Source organism: Microcaecilia unicolor, chromosome 3 (assembly GCF_901765095.1).
Source record: "Microcaecilia unicolor chromosome 3, aMicUni1.1, whole genome shotgun sequence".
Classification (NCBI taxonomy): Eukaryota; Metazoa; Chordata; class Amphibia; order Gymnophiona; family Siphonopidae; genus Microcaecilia; species Microcaecilia unicolor.
This window is the reverse complement of record NC_044033.1, coordinates 73,802,795-73,818,019: the sequence shown is the minus strand read 5'-3', so window position 1 is coordinate 73,818,019 and position 15,225 is coordinate 73,802,795.

The following is a 15,225-nucleotide window of genomic DNA, read 5'->3' as shown; positions in this document are numbered from 1 at the left end:
TCTAAACAAGAAACTAAACAGAAGGAAAAAATTCCACGGAAATGTAGATGGAAAGCGATGACCACAAATGCTCGCTGTCTAAGCAATAAAGTTCATGACCTGCAAGCCCTGATGTTGGATGCAGACTTAGACGTTGTTGCAATCACAGAGACATGGCTCAATGGTTCCCATGAATGGGATGCAAACATACCAGGCTATAATCTATTTAGGAAGGATAGAGATGGTCATAAAGGTGGAGGAGTAGCTCTGTATGTGAGAAATGATATCGCAACGACTGAAATGACAAGGACCTGGGGAAAGGAAGAAACGATATGGATCACCTTAAAAAGAGATGATAGAACCTCTGTCCACGTGGGTGTTGTCTACAGACCTCCAACACAATTAGAGGAACTAGATAAAGATCTGATCGCAGATATTCAAAAGTTGGGAAAGAAGAGAGAAGTGCTCTTGCTGGGAGATTTCAATCTGCCGGATGTAGATTGGAAGATTCCACCTGCGGAATTGGAAAGAAGTAGAGAGATTGTGGATGCTTTCCAAAGTGCTCTGCTCAGACAAATGGTGATGGAACCCACGAGGGAGGGAGCGACGCTGGATCTGGTGCTCACAAATGGGGATAGTATGTCAAATGTCCGAGTGGGTGCCCACCTGGACAGCAGTGAGCATCAAATGGTTTGGTTTGATATGACAGCTGAAGCAGGGGCGTATCTGGACTCTGGCAGTAGGGGGGGCCCGGGCCAGAGGGAGGGGGCACATTTTAGCCCCCCCTGGAACCACCGACCCCCCCCTGCCATTGTCAGAGCCCCCCTGCCACCAACGACTCTCTCCACCTCCTCTCCCGCCGCCAACCCTCCCCCGCTGACGTTTACCTTTGCTGACGGGGGACCCCAACCCCTGCCAGCCGAGGTCCACTTCCGCCTGCTTTTATGTTTAAATCTTTTTATTAATTGGTGTTCTCAAAAAAGATACATTCATGCACTGCAACCATAGCACATCACAATGTAATACAACATGTTAACTTCTGATAACTATTTCTTTCAACTTGATATCTGGGTATTTCTTTTAACAACCTATTCTACCCCTTCCCTCCCCTCCCTTCCCCTTCCCATCCTCTCCCCTTTTGCCCCCCCTCCCCCCCCTCCCTCCTCTACTCCTCGATTTAGTGGCTTTCAAAACTTCCGCCTGCTTTTAAAAATAATTCTGCTGGCAGGGGACCCCAACCCCCGCCAGCCGCCGAGGTCTTCAAAGTTCTTGTTCGTTGTCCTCCTCCGTCCGTGGCCATGTTGTACGCTGTTGATTCGGAGTCTGACGTTGCACCACATTGTATGCGCGTACAACGTAGTGCGACGTCAGACTCCGAATCAACAGCGTACAGCATGGCCACGGACGGAGGACGACGAACAAGAACTTTGAAGACCTCGGCGGCTGGGGGGGGTTGGGGTCCCCCGCCAGCTGAAGAATTATTTTTAAAAGCAGGTGGAAGCGGACCTCGGCTGGCGGGGGTTGGGGTCCCCAGCCAGCAAAGGTAAACAACGTCAACGGGGTTGGCGGCGGGAGGGGGGCCAGGGCGAAATCTGCGGGGGCCCAGGCCCCTGTGGCCCCACGCAGATATGCCCCTGAGCTGAAGTGGAGGGAGGCCACTCAAAAGTCAAAGTCATGGATTTCAAGCATGCTGACTTTAGTAAAATGGGGGAATACCTGAGAAAGGAGATGATGGGCTGGGAGGACGAACGAGAAGTGGAAGGACAGTGGTCCAGGCTGAAAGAAGCTATAAATATGGCCACAAACCTTTATGTAAGGATAGTAAATAAAAGCAAGAGAAAAAGGAAACCGATATGGTTCTCCAAGCAAGTGGCTGAGAAAATAAAGGCTAAAGAGTTGGCATTCCTGAAATATAGAAAAACTCAAAAAGAGGAACACGGAGAGGAATACCGGACGAAACTGAAAGAAGCCAAGAGAGAGATACATCTGGTGAAAGCGCAAGCGGAAGAACAAATGGCTAGAAATGTAAGGAGGGGTGACAAAAATTTCTTCAGGTATATTAGTGAAAGGAGGAAGACTAAAAAGGGAATTGTCAGACTGAAAGATGCTGCGAACCGCTATGTAGATAATGATGAAGAAAAAGCAAATTTGCTAAATAGATACTTTTGTTCTGTTTTCACGGAAGAAAATCCTGGAGAAGGACCGTGATTGACTGGCAAAAGTACATATGAGAATGAAGTGGATATAGCACCGTTCACGGAAGAGAGTGTGTATGAACAACTTGAAAATCTAAAGGTGGACAAAGCCGTGGGACCGGACGGGATCCACCCCAGGATATTGAGGGAGCTCAGCGAGGTTCTGGCAGGTCCTCTTAAAGATTTGTTTAATAAATCCTTGGAGGCGGAAGAGGTTCTGTGGGATTGGAGAACAGCGGACGTGGTCTCTCTTCACAAAAGAGGTGATAGGGAAGAAGCTGGAAACTACAGGCCGGTAAGCCTCACTTCGGTTATTGGAAAAGTAATGGAAGCGATGCTGAAGGAAAGGATAGTGAATTTCCTGGAAGCCAATAAGTTGCAAGATCCGAGTCAACACGGTTTTACCAAAGGTAAATCATGCCAAACGAATCTCATTGAATTCTTTGACTGGGTGACCGGAGAATTGAATCAGGGACGTGCTATAGACGTAATCTACTTAGATTTCAGCAAAGCTTTTGACACGGTTCCCCACAGGAGGCTCTTGAATAAACTTGACATGCTGAAGATAGGACCCGACGTGGTGAACTGGATTAGGAACTGGTTGACGGACAGACGCCAGAGGGTGGTGGTTAATGGAATTCGCTCGGATGAGAGAAAGGTGAGTAGTGGAGTGCCTCAGGGATCGGTGCTGGGGCCGATTCTGTTCAATATATTTGTGAGTGACATTGCCGAAGGGTTAGAAGGTAAAGTTTGCCTTTTTGCGGATGATACTAAGATTTGTAACAGAGTGGACACCCCGGAGGGAGTGGAAAACATGAAAAAGGATCTGCATAAACTAGAAGAATGGTCTAAGATTTGGCAATTAAAATTTAATGTGAAGAAATGCAAAGTGATGCACTTAGGGAGTAGAAATCCACGGGAGACATATGTGTTAGGTGGTGAGAGTCTGATATGTACAGACGGGGAGAGGGATCTTGGGCTGATAGCATCTGAGGATCTGAAGGTGACGAAACAGTGTGACAAGGCGGTGGCTGTAGCTAGCAGGTTGCTAGGCTGTATAGAGAGAGGTGTGATCAGCAGAAGAAAAGAGGTTTTAATGCCCCTGTATAGGTCGTTGGTGAGGCCCTACCTGGAGTATTGTGTTCAGTTTTGGAGGCCATATCTTGCTAAGGTTGTAAAAAGAATTGAAGTGGTGCAAAGAAAAGCTACAAGAATGGTATGGGATTTGCGTTACAAGATGTATGAGGAGAGACTTGCTGACCTGAACATGTATACCCTAGAGAAAAGGAGAAACAGGGGTGATATGATACAAGCGTTCAAATATTTGAAAGGTATTAATCCGCAAACGAACCTTTTCCGTAGATGGGAAGGCGGTAGAACTAGAGGACATGAAATGAGATTGAAGGGGGGCAGTCTCAAGAAAAATGTCAGGAAGTATTTTTCACGGAGAAGGTGGTGGATACTTGAAATGCTCTGACGCGTGAGGTGGTGGAGATGAAAACGGTAACGGAATTAAAAAATGCGTGGGATAAACATAAAGGAGTCCTGTTCAGAAGGAATGGATCCTCAGAAGCTTAGCGGAGATTGGGTGGCAGAGCAGGTGGTTGGGAGGCAGGGCTAGTGGTTGGGAGGCGGGGCTAGTGCTGGGCAGACTTCTACGGTCTGTGCCCTGAAATGGCAGACACAAATCAAGGTCAGGTATACACAGAAGTAGCAGATATGAGTTTATCTTGTTGGGCAGACTGGATGGACCATGCAGGTCATTCTCTGCTGTCATCTACTATGTTACTAACCTGCTTATTTTCGAAGGAGAAGGGCGCCCATCTTTCGACACAAATCGTGAGATGGGTGCCCTTCTCCTAAGGGCGGCCAAATCGGCATAATCGAAAGACGATTTTGGTCGCCCTCAACTGCAGTCTGTCGCAGGAGCAGTGAAAGTTTAAGGGGGCTGTCGGAGGCGTAGCAAAGGCGGGACAGGGGCATGGTTAACACATGGGTGCCCTCGGCCAATAATGGAAAAAAGAAGGGCGGCCCTGAGGAGCATTTGGCCGACTTTACTTGGTCCATTTATTTTCAGGACCAAGCCTCAAAAAGGTGCCCAAACTGACCAGATGAGCACCGGAGGGAATCGGGGATCACCTTCCCGTACTCCCCCATTGGTCACCAACCCCCTCCCACCCTAAAAAAGAAAATTAAAAACATTTTTTTGCCAGCCTCTATGCCAGCCTGAAATGTCATACCCAGCTCCATGACAGCAGTATGCAGGTCCCTGGAGCAGTTTTAGTGGGTGCAGTGCACTTCAGGTAGGCGGACCCCCCCCCCCACCTGTTACACTTGTGGTGGTAAATGGGAGCCCTCCAAAACCCACCCAAAACCCACTGTGCCCCCCTTCATCCATAAGGTCTATGGTAGTGGTGTACAGTTGTGAGTAGTGGGTTTTGGGGGTGATTTGGGGGGCTCAGCACCCAAGGGAAGGGAGCTATGTACCTGGGAGCAATTAATGAAGTCCACTGCAGTGCCCCCCCCCCAGGTTGCCCGGTTGGTGTCCTGGCATGTGAGGGGGACCAGTGCACTACAAATCCTGGCTCCTCCCATGACCAAATGCCTTTGATTTGGCCGGTTTTGAGATGGCTGGCCTTGGTTTCCATTATCGGCGAAAACTGAGGCCGGCCATCTCTAAGTCCGGCAATCTCAACACTTAGGGCGACCATCTCTAAGGATGACCTAAATGTTGAGATTTGACCGGCCCCGATTGTATTATCGAAATGAAAGATGGACGCCCATCTTGTTCGATAATATGGTTGGCTCCGCCCCTTCCCGCGGCCTGCCCCGGAGATGGGCACCCCCCATTCGATTATGCCCCTCCACGTTACTATGTAACAAGCCCCCTTTCCATAGGATACAATCTTTACAAGTCTCACTGATTGGTTGACCAGGCCTGTGCCTCAGGGCTTCCAGGTCAGGGTCAGAGCACTGTGATTCCTAAAAAGCATGTCTCTGTCCTTTATCGGTATACATATCTGGAAGGGTCTCTGCTGGTGACGCTGACAAATTTGGGTCAACAGTCTAATCAATAGCTGTGTCAGTTAAGTCAGGCTGTTCCATATTCATGGCCCCGGTCACCTCTGGAACTAGTGTTGCTGGAAGCACTGGAGCGCCTCCTTCTGTTTCTTGGTCAGCTTGTTCCACCTGGACTGGCTCAGTATCTGGAACTGGAGAGATGATCTCTGCTGCTTCTGCTTGTTAGGCCGCCTGGGCCTGACTACGGGCCACCATAGTAGAAATGCTGACTCCACTATCAAGAGTAATGTTCATTGGACCCATGTTGGTCCCACATAGCATTGGTACCAGCATGTTTTTCATTGTGCCTACTTCTCTGTATCCAGAGGTACCTGAATCCAGGAATACTCGAGCAATGGGTATAGTCTCTCTGGATCCATTGGCTAGCACTACTTCTGCAGTGCGCCCTGGTAGACTAGCATCTTCCGGCTGTAGCTCTGGTCATAACAAAGTAATGCTAGAGCCAGTGTCCACAAGCCCAGCCACCTGGGTCTGATTCACAGTTACTGGGGTGCTGTACTGTTGTGGAAACCCATCTGCTTCCTTGCATTTTTATTTATTTTATTATCTCATTTGTACCCCACAGTTTCCCAACAGTGTCAGGCTCAATGTGGCTTACAATGCACCAGAGAGGCAGACGCCAATGCAGTAAAATGAAGCTAATACAGCAGAAAACCTACAAGAGATAATGGGGAACAGTAGGAATGGACAGAAGGTGAAGGGAAACTTTGAGGGAAGGGGGATGCACTTCCAGCAGTAGAGACACAGGAAGAGGCCATGGATAAGCACTTCTGAATAACATGGTCTTCAGAGATTTCCTGAAAGTTAGATGATCTGTGATGGTTTTTATGGTCCTCGGCAAAGAATTCCAAAGCTGAGTGCTAATGAAAGAGAAGGAGGTAGCATACGTGGACTTGTACTTGATGCTGTTGCAGTTTGGATAATGAAGGGTAAGATATGAACGGGAGAGTCGGAACGTATTCCGAAGCGGTAGGATGAAGAGATCTATCATATAGCCAGGTACTTCACCATATAGAATTTGGTGAACTAGAGAGCAGAGTTTAAAGGTGATACGATCTTTGACAGGAAGCCAATGTAGTTTCTTTCGGAGGGGCGTGGCACTCTCAAACTTGATCTTTCCACAAACCAATCTGGCCGCTGTATTTTGGGCTGTCTGCAGTTTTTTAATTAGTTGCTGTTTACATCCAGCATACACTCCGTTACAGTAATCCAGATGGCATAGTACGACGGACTGTATGAGGTTGCGAAAGACCTCTCGAGGGAAAAAATGGTTTTATTCTTTTTAGTTTCCACAGCGAGAAGAACATCTTCTTTGTGGTGGCGTTAACGTGTTGTTTGAGTGAAAGTGAGAGGTCAAGGGTGACTCCTAAAATTTTCAGGCTATCTAGTATGGGAAGGTGTAAGATGGGGGTAATTAATGTGGGAGGTCTGTACTTGTTGTGCTGAGATGATAATAGTAGGCAGTGTGTTTTGTCAGCATTCAGCTTGAGTTTGAAAGAAGATGCCCAAAAGTACATCGTATTTAAACAGCGGTTAACTTCTCTAGAGAACTCGGACAAGTCATTTTTTAAGGGAATATAATTAGTAACATCATCAGCATAAATATGTGGGATAAGACCTAACCACTACTTCTTGTGCTGCGGCAATTGTGTGGGTCTCCTTCTTGGTACTGGAACCACCCATGAAAGCCACCAGTTTAGGTGCAGGAACTGGAATGCTGTTTAGTGCAGGCTTGGGATTATCTAGGCAATCCTCTTTGAAATGTCCTGTGTGCCCACACTGATAACAGAGATGCTCATGCATAAAGTCTTTAGGTTTTTGGGGAGCACTGGAGGGTTTGCTGACAGTCTCTGAGGTTGCAGGGATATTTGGCTTAGAGCCCTTGGTGCTGCGGATATGGACGGCTTCTCTTTGTCAGCCAGGGACAATTAGTCATAAAGATGTCAGCCAACTCAATCTCCTTCTCTGGAGTATGGGGCTGGTGATCTTGGACATATTTCCTCACCTTTGGATGACAATGTTGAAGGAACTGCTCCAGGACCATCAGGTTTTGGCAGTAGTCCTCCAGGGTCTTAACTTCAGCTCAACTGAGCCACTGCTGGTTCTGGTATCTTAGCTGAATCACAAACTCGCTGTGAGTATCATCCATCCCTTTTTGCAAAGTCTGGATCTTTAGCCTGTAGGTCTTGGGGGTAATGGCATAATGATTCAACTAAGCTTTGCGCACCTCCTCAAACTGGGAGCACATCTCCATGGACAGTCCTTGGAATGCCTCAAGTGCTCTACTAGTGAGCTTTCCTCCCAGATAGCACACCCAGTCTTTTTTCAAAGGCAGTTAGACATCCGTCAATGTCCCCTTGGGTATCATCAAACTGCGCAAACAAGTGGGGCTCGATCCGGGCTGTGGATCCTACCTTTGGCCTTGGCACAGGGGATGGGCTAGAACTTTGGATATAAGCCATTTCCATCCCCAACTTAATTTTCTGCAGCTGGAATTCCAGCTCACGCTCCTCACGCCACAGCTGGAATTCCTGCTCCTCTTGCCACGGCTGCTGTTGGTCTAACTGCTGCCACTCTAGCATGTAGATCTGCTGGATCTCAGCTGGTGTGGCATCTGGCCCTGCCAACTCAAGGGCCTCTGCTCACAAGGCATCCGCATACATTTTACAGGCTTAAAACACACTGTTTCTTCACACCTGTCTACCCTATAAGGGAGAAATTTGGGGCCGATGCAGGAAGCAGTCCAGGGCAGGGTAATTGGATTGGAGGGAAAGAAGAGGTGCCACTAGACACCAACTCCTCTCAACCAACTTTTTTACACTGCCCCAGATCTGGTGTAAAGTTTCGCACACTAAACATGTGTGAGAAACTTTTTTTTTTTTTTTGTATGGCTGTGGGGTACGTAATGACTGCATTAACATGCATTTAAATGCATGTTAATGCAGGCTGTGGTAATGGTTTCTGCATGAGTTAATACTTGTGCTGAATCCATTTGAGCATTTGGTGCACAATAACGTGCAAGTGAAACCGGTGTTAGTCGCATTTTGACCATCAGCCCCTTACCCAGGCTTTGAAAATTGGCATCTGTATGAAATCACTGAATGATGTATATTTGTAGGCTGCACATGGTACATTTTATGCTGCAAGAGATGTGCTACAAGAAAATGGAAAAGCTGTAAGAGCCACACCTTACAGGCTGGGTTTGTGTCGTATAAACTGGTGGTCCTTAACATCATAAAGTAAAAAAAAAATAGTCTTTTAAATCTGAGAATAACTTTCATAAATATAAAGCAAACAAGGACCCTACCCCACACCCACACCAGTGCAGATTGTATGGAAATAAGAAAGACCAAATTGGCCATTCAGGGTTAATATTGGTAAAAGCAAGCTCTCTAATCAACCGAGAAAATGATTTAGAATAAACTATATTCCTTTTTGCTAGTCACATTTGAAAAATTTTGTCTTGATCTGGTTAAAGAACGCCAGAGGGAGGACATAGTCCCCATGAGTAATAAACTTTAAAGAGTGTTATTACACAAATGTGATCATTTCAGTGCCAAGGTGGGGACACAGTCATACACACGAGTTTGCCAACTTTTCAAATTGAATGTATTTAATTATTTGCTTTTAATTAGCGTGTGTTTTGGAGTATGAACAGGATTGTCAATGATATGCAAAAGCCTCCTACGGTTTGAGAGTGTATTCTCAGAGAAGATGGTACCACATTGTTCTTTTCAGCTCTGGCGAATGAGATTTAATGTGACGCTAAATGTTTTAGATCATTTGTATTGTGTGTCTGTCATACCCTATTGGCAAGGCCAAGTGAAGTGAAAAAAAACGCAGTGAAGTTGTCCCTTCATCTGACTGCTGCCTGGTGCTTCATGGGTGTGTTTTCCAGCACAACTGCAAACCTCACTTACAGCTACTGCTTTCTCAGTGTATGGGGGGGGGGGGGGGGGGGGGGAGGGGGGGTTGAATAAAATATATTGCTGGCTATTATAGATTTGACACATGCAGTTCATTAGTCCTGTATTTTCAGACAGAATTTTTGGTGATCTATCACAGAATACTGAGAGGCAGGACAGAATGAAATGTAGCATAACCTTTTCTGGGCTGTTTTATTTTGTGCATCTGTACGTCCTTAGATTTTAAGACTAACATTTCTTCTGCTTTTCTAAGCAGTAACCCATGAGGAATGAACATGGATACCTGTGGTGAAGATGTGCAATATGACACCTTGTGCCACATCAGCCACAAGCTTGCATTCTGAGGGGGTACCAGAGATTTGCTGTCACAGGCAGGTGTAGAGCTAGTGGTCTTAAGAAAGTCTGATTTTCTTAGTTCTTTTGAAGCCATGTTTGCTGCCACATCAACTTTACTTGTGGCTTATCACAGAGAATCCTTTCCCTGGCTTCACTCATGCATTGAGATGACTACATTACTGGCAAATGACTATAGTTTTTTTTTTTTAATACTATTCACAGAAGAATAGGTGCAACAGAAAGATACTTCACATATTCAGCGGAGAGTCACTCGGCCTGTTACCTATAAAATTCCCCGTTTCTGTTTTTTTTTTTCAAAATCTTCCCCTTTTAACAATAGAGAGAAACAAATGGTTGACAATAACAACAGCAGTAGTTCTCCAACAAAAGCATGTAATTATTACAATTATACTATCCTTGATTAGGCTCCCATGCATTGCATTTCAATGTAATTGATGTTGTAGGTTGACACATTGGACACTGAATATTCTCGCCTGTCCCTTCACTCTTTTGTTTCAGAGTCTGATTTGCATTTCCTATGCTTTTAGTAATGAAGACTTAGCACTTTTCCTCCATTAGGAAAAAAAAGACACAATAATCTGCAACTCGGCACTTGTTTAAGGATTCTGACCCTCAAAAATACCACTTTGCTTCACACATTAGCTGCTTACAAAGAAGGAAGATAATGTATCATCTAATTGGGCAAACCACTGCATCTGATTTCTCTCAATCAGACTATTAGTTTCGTAATTACCCATCTGCCTCATGTGGAAAGACAGCAAGGCGAACACCCAGCTAATAATGTTCTCAAGAGCTCTCTAGCACAATGAGATGAGCAGGATGTGGTGGAGATAGTCCCTAACCATTTCAATGCCAAGACCGTCACACAATGCAACAGAGTTTGCCAGCCTTCTCAAACAAATGTGTTTAATTATTTGTCTTTAATTAGTTGGAGGTGAGACATTTTTTTTTTTGGGGGGGGGGGGGGGGGGGAGGAGGTCCATGGAGAATTGCTGTGGAAATAGCCACAAACCTCTTGTAACACTGCAGCACTCTACAACTGGCGATGACATTGTTCTCTTCATAGTTGTGGGGAACAGGATTTAAGCTGCTGGAATGGCTTTGCTAAATGTTGTTTAAAAATGTGCACATTATGTGATTTAATTGAAGTGGCCTTGTCAATGCGGCAGGATGGTCTGAGGTGAGGAGGGTGAGCTGTTGTCTGATGAGTTCTAGCGGAGCTGGTGCTTCAGAATAACAATTTATTTTTCCGCAACTTTCTCTATATCATTGAATCTCTCAAACACTTCACAGCAGCAAAGAAAAAGCGACATTATAGCAATGCAAATATGATGAAGGACAATGGACTGAAACGATCCTACTGCAAAGTAAAAGATAACATATGAGGTAGCTGGGCTGGAAATCGTAGGACAGTAGGGCAGATATAATTAAGTGTCGCAAGCAGTATAGGCAAGAGGACCTAAGTGGGCTTTGAGATCACAAATGAAGAGGGAATAGAGTCGGTGAGGCATAGAGGCACCGGCAAACCCTTCTGGATAGAGGACATAGTAACAAATAAGGATACATTTACAAAGCCACACAATGTGAGCATAAAAAACACTGTTGATCCAGGTACAGTATGTAGAATGGAAAAGAGGAGCAGGATTATGAACTAGACCCTGAAAGAGACAAGGGCCTCTTAAATTCTATTAGGAAATGGATCTTTTTGAACCTAGATTTTAAACAGAATGAGGGGTTAAGTAGGAAAATATGGGATATATGACAGTAAGATCATTTTTAAACTTGTCACTATTATTTATTTATAGAGAGTTTGTTCCAATAAGTAACAAAGCATGAAATTAAAATAGCAAATAAGAACAATATTATCAGTTTGTATAAGTACCATCAACAATCAAGATTTACAAAGCTTTTGAAAAAGAAGTGGTGACTCAGACACCTTAATTTCCAAAGGAACAGCATTCCAAACATTAGGGCCTATATGAGAAACATTTGCTGTCTGATCACTGTCAGCCTCATGCCACTAGGAACGGCCAATTGGGTTTGCTGTGCAGAGGATAAATTCTTGCTAGGCTGCCCATCAGAATGTCCCTATCTTGGAGAATCTTATAGATTGAGGTCAAGATCTTACATTTCGTTCTCTGCTGGACAGGCAGCAATGCAAGGCCTTCAGCACCAAATGAATATGGTCATGAATAGTCTTGTTTATTAAAACACTGTATTGCTATGGATTTATAGCCTGTCTCACTGACACAGACTACTCAATAATTACCGTGGATTCTTTTGGATTCATATTAGAGAAGTGAAACCTTTATTAGAGGTGCTAAATTCTACAATGATCACGGTATATACAATGATTAGCTATATAAACACAACGATTAGCTATATAAACAATCACTACATCACTGGTCTCTACATCTAAGCAATACTAAGAGTTCTTAGATCAGGAAAAGAAGCAATAAATCACTATACATACAATCATCACTGGTCCTTACATCATCCAGGCTCTTATCATCAGCTGGGAGGGGGGGCCCATTACAGCGAAAGCCAGGAGCTTTTTAGACCAGGAACAAGTCCTCTGTGCAGTACGTACATTACTCACAGATGAGCTCCTGATTTCACTGAAAGAAACTCCCCTTTTTATTAGGCTCAGAACTCATGTTCAGAGCTAAGGAAAATTACAGAATGCTTCTCTGTTTAGGTAAATAAGCCATACTGTGGGAACGTGGTCACGTGCTTTCCAAGTCCAGGTGGCCAGGCTGAACTTTTCGAAAACAAGAACCATCCTCCCCTTTGCATACCAAATTAATTCTTATCTTCCAACTTGTTTTTGCATTTACAAGAAAAGTTACTTTCGGTCAAAGACAGAAGATTTCAGAGTTCATTATCGATCAAAGCAGGATTGAAAAGCAATCCTTTACATCTTCCATTACAAACATGTATAGCTGAATTTTGTGTTCACTTGAGTATCTGCAATTGATAAAGAGGGTACTTTATAAAACTAATCTCTGGGATCCTTTACCACTTGGATGCCAACTTTGAGCTCTTAAGTGTTGGATCATTAGCTTAAATTTTAACAATATCACTTCAGTGTAATATTATTTCATTACCATCATATCAGACAGGTTTCTCGACCCCTGAGGCAGGCAATCATTCTGCCGAAACACAGTTCTGCATCGGGTCTCCTGATGCGTGCATTTGGTGCTTTTACAATAAACATCTCCTTGGAATTTGACCACACTTTGGAATCCTGATTTATTCGTGCAAGATTCGGAACTTTGTGTGAAGGTCTTTTGTCCACCCTTACCTTTTTTTTTTTTTTTTTTTGCTTTTTTGTTCTTTTTTGTGCACGGTTTGGTTTCTACTAAGAAGAGCAAACATGAAACAAGATTTATAACTGCGAGTGTAACAGACGAAATATACTGTGCCAGAAACAGGATCCTATCTGATGCCACAGTGAAAATAGTTAAGAATACTATCAATGAAAAAGTGGTCATGAGAGCAGAAAACTTTTTAAAAATAATTTGGAGTAAATTTTGAGAAAGGCACCTAACAAGAAAAGTACATGCATATTTTTCAGTTTACAAAAACCCAGATGTTCAAACATAAAGTAACCACATAGTTGGTGCTTGAAGGATGAGTACAGAAAAAATTACATATGTATTATTTTTTTTTATTGCACAAATGAATTTTATTTTTCTCAAACTTTATATTTCCTTTTAAATCTTGTTGAAAGCAGCAATATCAACGCTCTGCACATAATCATCAAACTTGGTGATCTCCTCCTCAAGTATGTCAGTTCCAGCGCTATAGAAATGCTAAGTAGTAGTAGTAGTAGTAGTCATCCTCCACCACCACTATATCTGGAGCTTCTTAATACTGTAGCCAACAGGAACCAGCTTAGAGGATCCCCAGATCAGGCCATCCATTTGAACCGTTCTCACACACTTCTCCAGTTTAACCATGTCTGTCTCATCGTCCCACGGCTTGACATCAAGAAGAATAGATGACTTGGCAATGAGTCCAGGTTTTTTAGATTTCTTCTCTGCTTACTGCTGCAGTCTCTCTTCTCAGATTCTAGTATGTACTTTAAGGGGGGAAGTTATCAAGCTGAGTTAGGGCTTTAAGTCATGTTAATTACACCTTTATTCGACTTAAAGAGATCTAATGCAGGCTGACTTGTTTTACCTTAGCGACATTTAGATTAACCCAGGTTAAATAGTAGTGAGATGCTAAACATGCAAATGCATATGAAGTAGCTCATTACTATGTAAGAACGACAGTAAAATAACCCCAGCTAAAAGTGGTGGTTAATTTTTTTTGTGCTCAGAGTATTGGGCTCCAAAGCCACAGTCAGACGCTCCTGGGCCAGAAACTGAGGGTTGGTGCTGTTCCTTAAAGCCAATCATGTCCCCAACCTCCTTATGTCCTGAACACCCCCTTCAAAGCAATTCCCCCCACCCCTGATCATGTTCTCGCTCCCCAAAGCAAGCCTCCATCCCCCAAAGATCCTGCCACCCCCCCAAAAGGACCTATCAAGAAACTCCCTGGTGACCCAGTGGTGAAGAAGCAGGAATATTCCCAGTCACTCTTTCCCTAGCTGGCACTCTATCCAACATGGCATCCCTAGCAGTCTTGTGCTACTTACCAATAGGGAGTCATGTTTCTTTATATGGGAACATGACTCCCTAGAGGTAGTAGGGTGAGACTACCACCAGGGATGCCATGTTGGAATATGGCACCAGCCAAGGCAGGAGTGACTGTGGCTTGCTCCTGTCAGATCACCAATGGACCACCAGAAAATAATATGAAAGGTCCTCTTGGGGGTGGGGGCCCTTTGGGAGGTGAGAGGCTTGCTTTGTGGAGGTTGGGGACATGATCGGGGGTTGGGGGACCTAATTGATTGGGAGACTTGCTTGGGGGGGGGGGTGGTTGGGGACAATATTGGAGAGGGGAAGCTTTGATGACCCTGTTAGATGTGGCCTGGGAGCTTTGGGCCACAGCTTTAAGGCCCAGTGCTCCTAGGCCTCTGGAATAATGCTTTTCGCAAGGTGGCTTCAAAGTAGTGTTATTCTTTTACTACAGAGTTCAACAACCTGCAGGACTATTACTCCACAGGCTTCTGAATCCCATGATAAATCAAGGTATGGGTAAAAGCCTGACTTTTACTGCACCTTGATAACTTTCCCCCCAAAGTAGGTCCAAATGAAGGCAAAAAATAAGGGGTTGATAGTCAAAAGGGTTTAACCAGAAAAGAGAGGCTCCTGCCTGGTTAAACCACACTGAGCTGGCTGGCGGCTGATAAACAGCAGCACATAGGGGTCCTTTTACTAAGTTGTGGCAAAAAGTGGCTCGCGGTAGTGTGGGCATGTGTTTTTGGCGTGCGCGGGGCCATTTTTTACTGCTTCTAGGAAAAAAGATTTTTTTTTTTAAGGGCCAGGAAAAGGGCTTGCAGTAAAATTGAAACCAGAATGCGTCAATTTACAGCCTGAGTCCTTAATGCCACCCAGTGATCTAGCGGTAAGGGCTCACACGCTACACACACGGTGACTGGTTGGTGTGTGCCAACTGCCTATTAACGCTGGAAATGCCGCACACGCTAGGAAATAAAAAAATAATTTGTCCCGGCAGTAAGACTGCACGCCAAATCTGAAATAACCACCAGGAGGCGTGCTAGCCTGGCGGAAGTC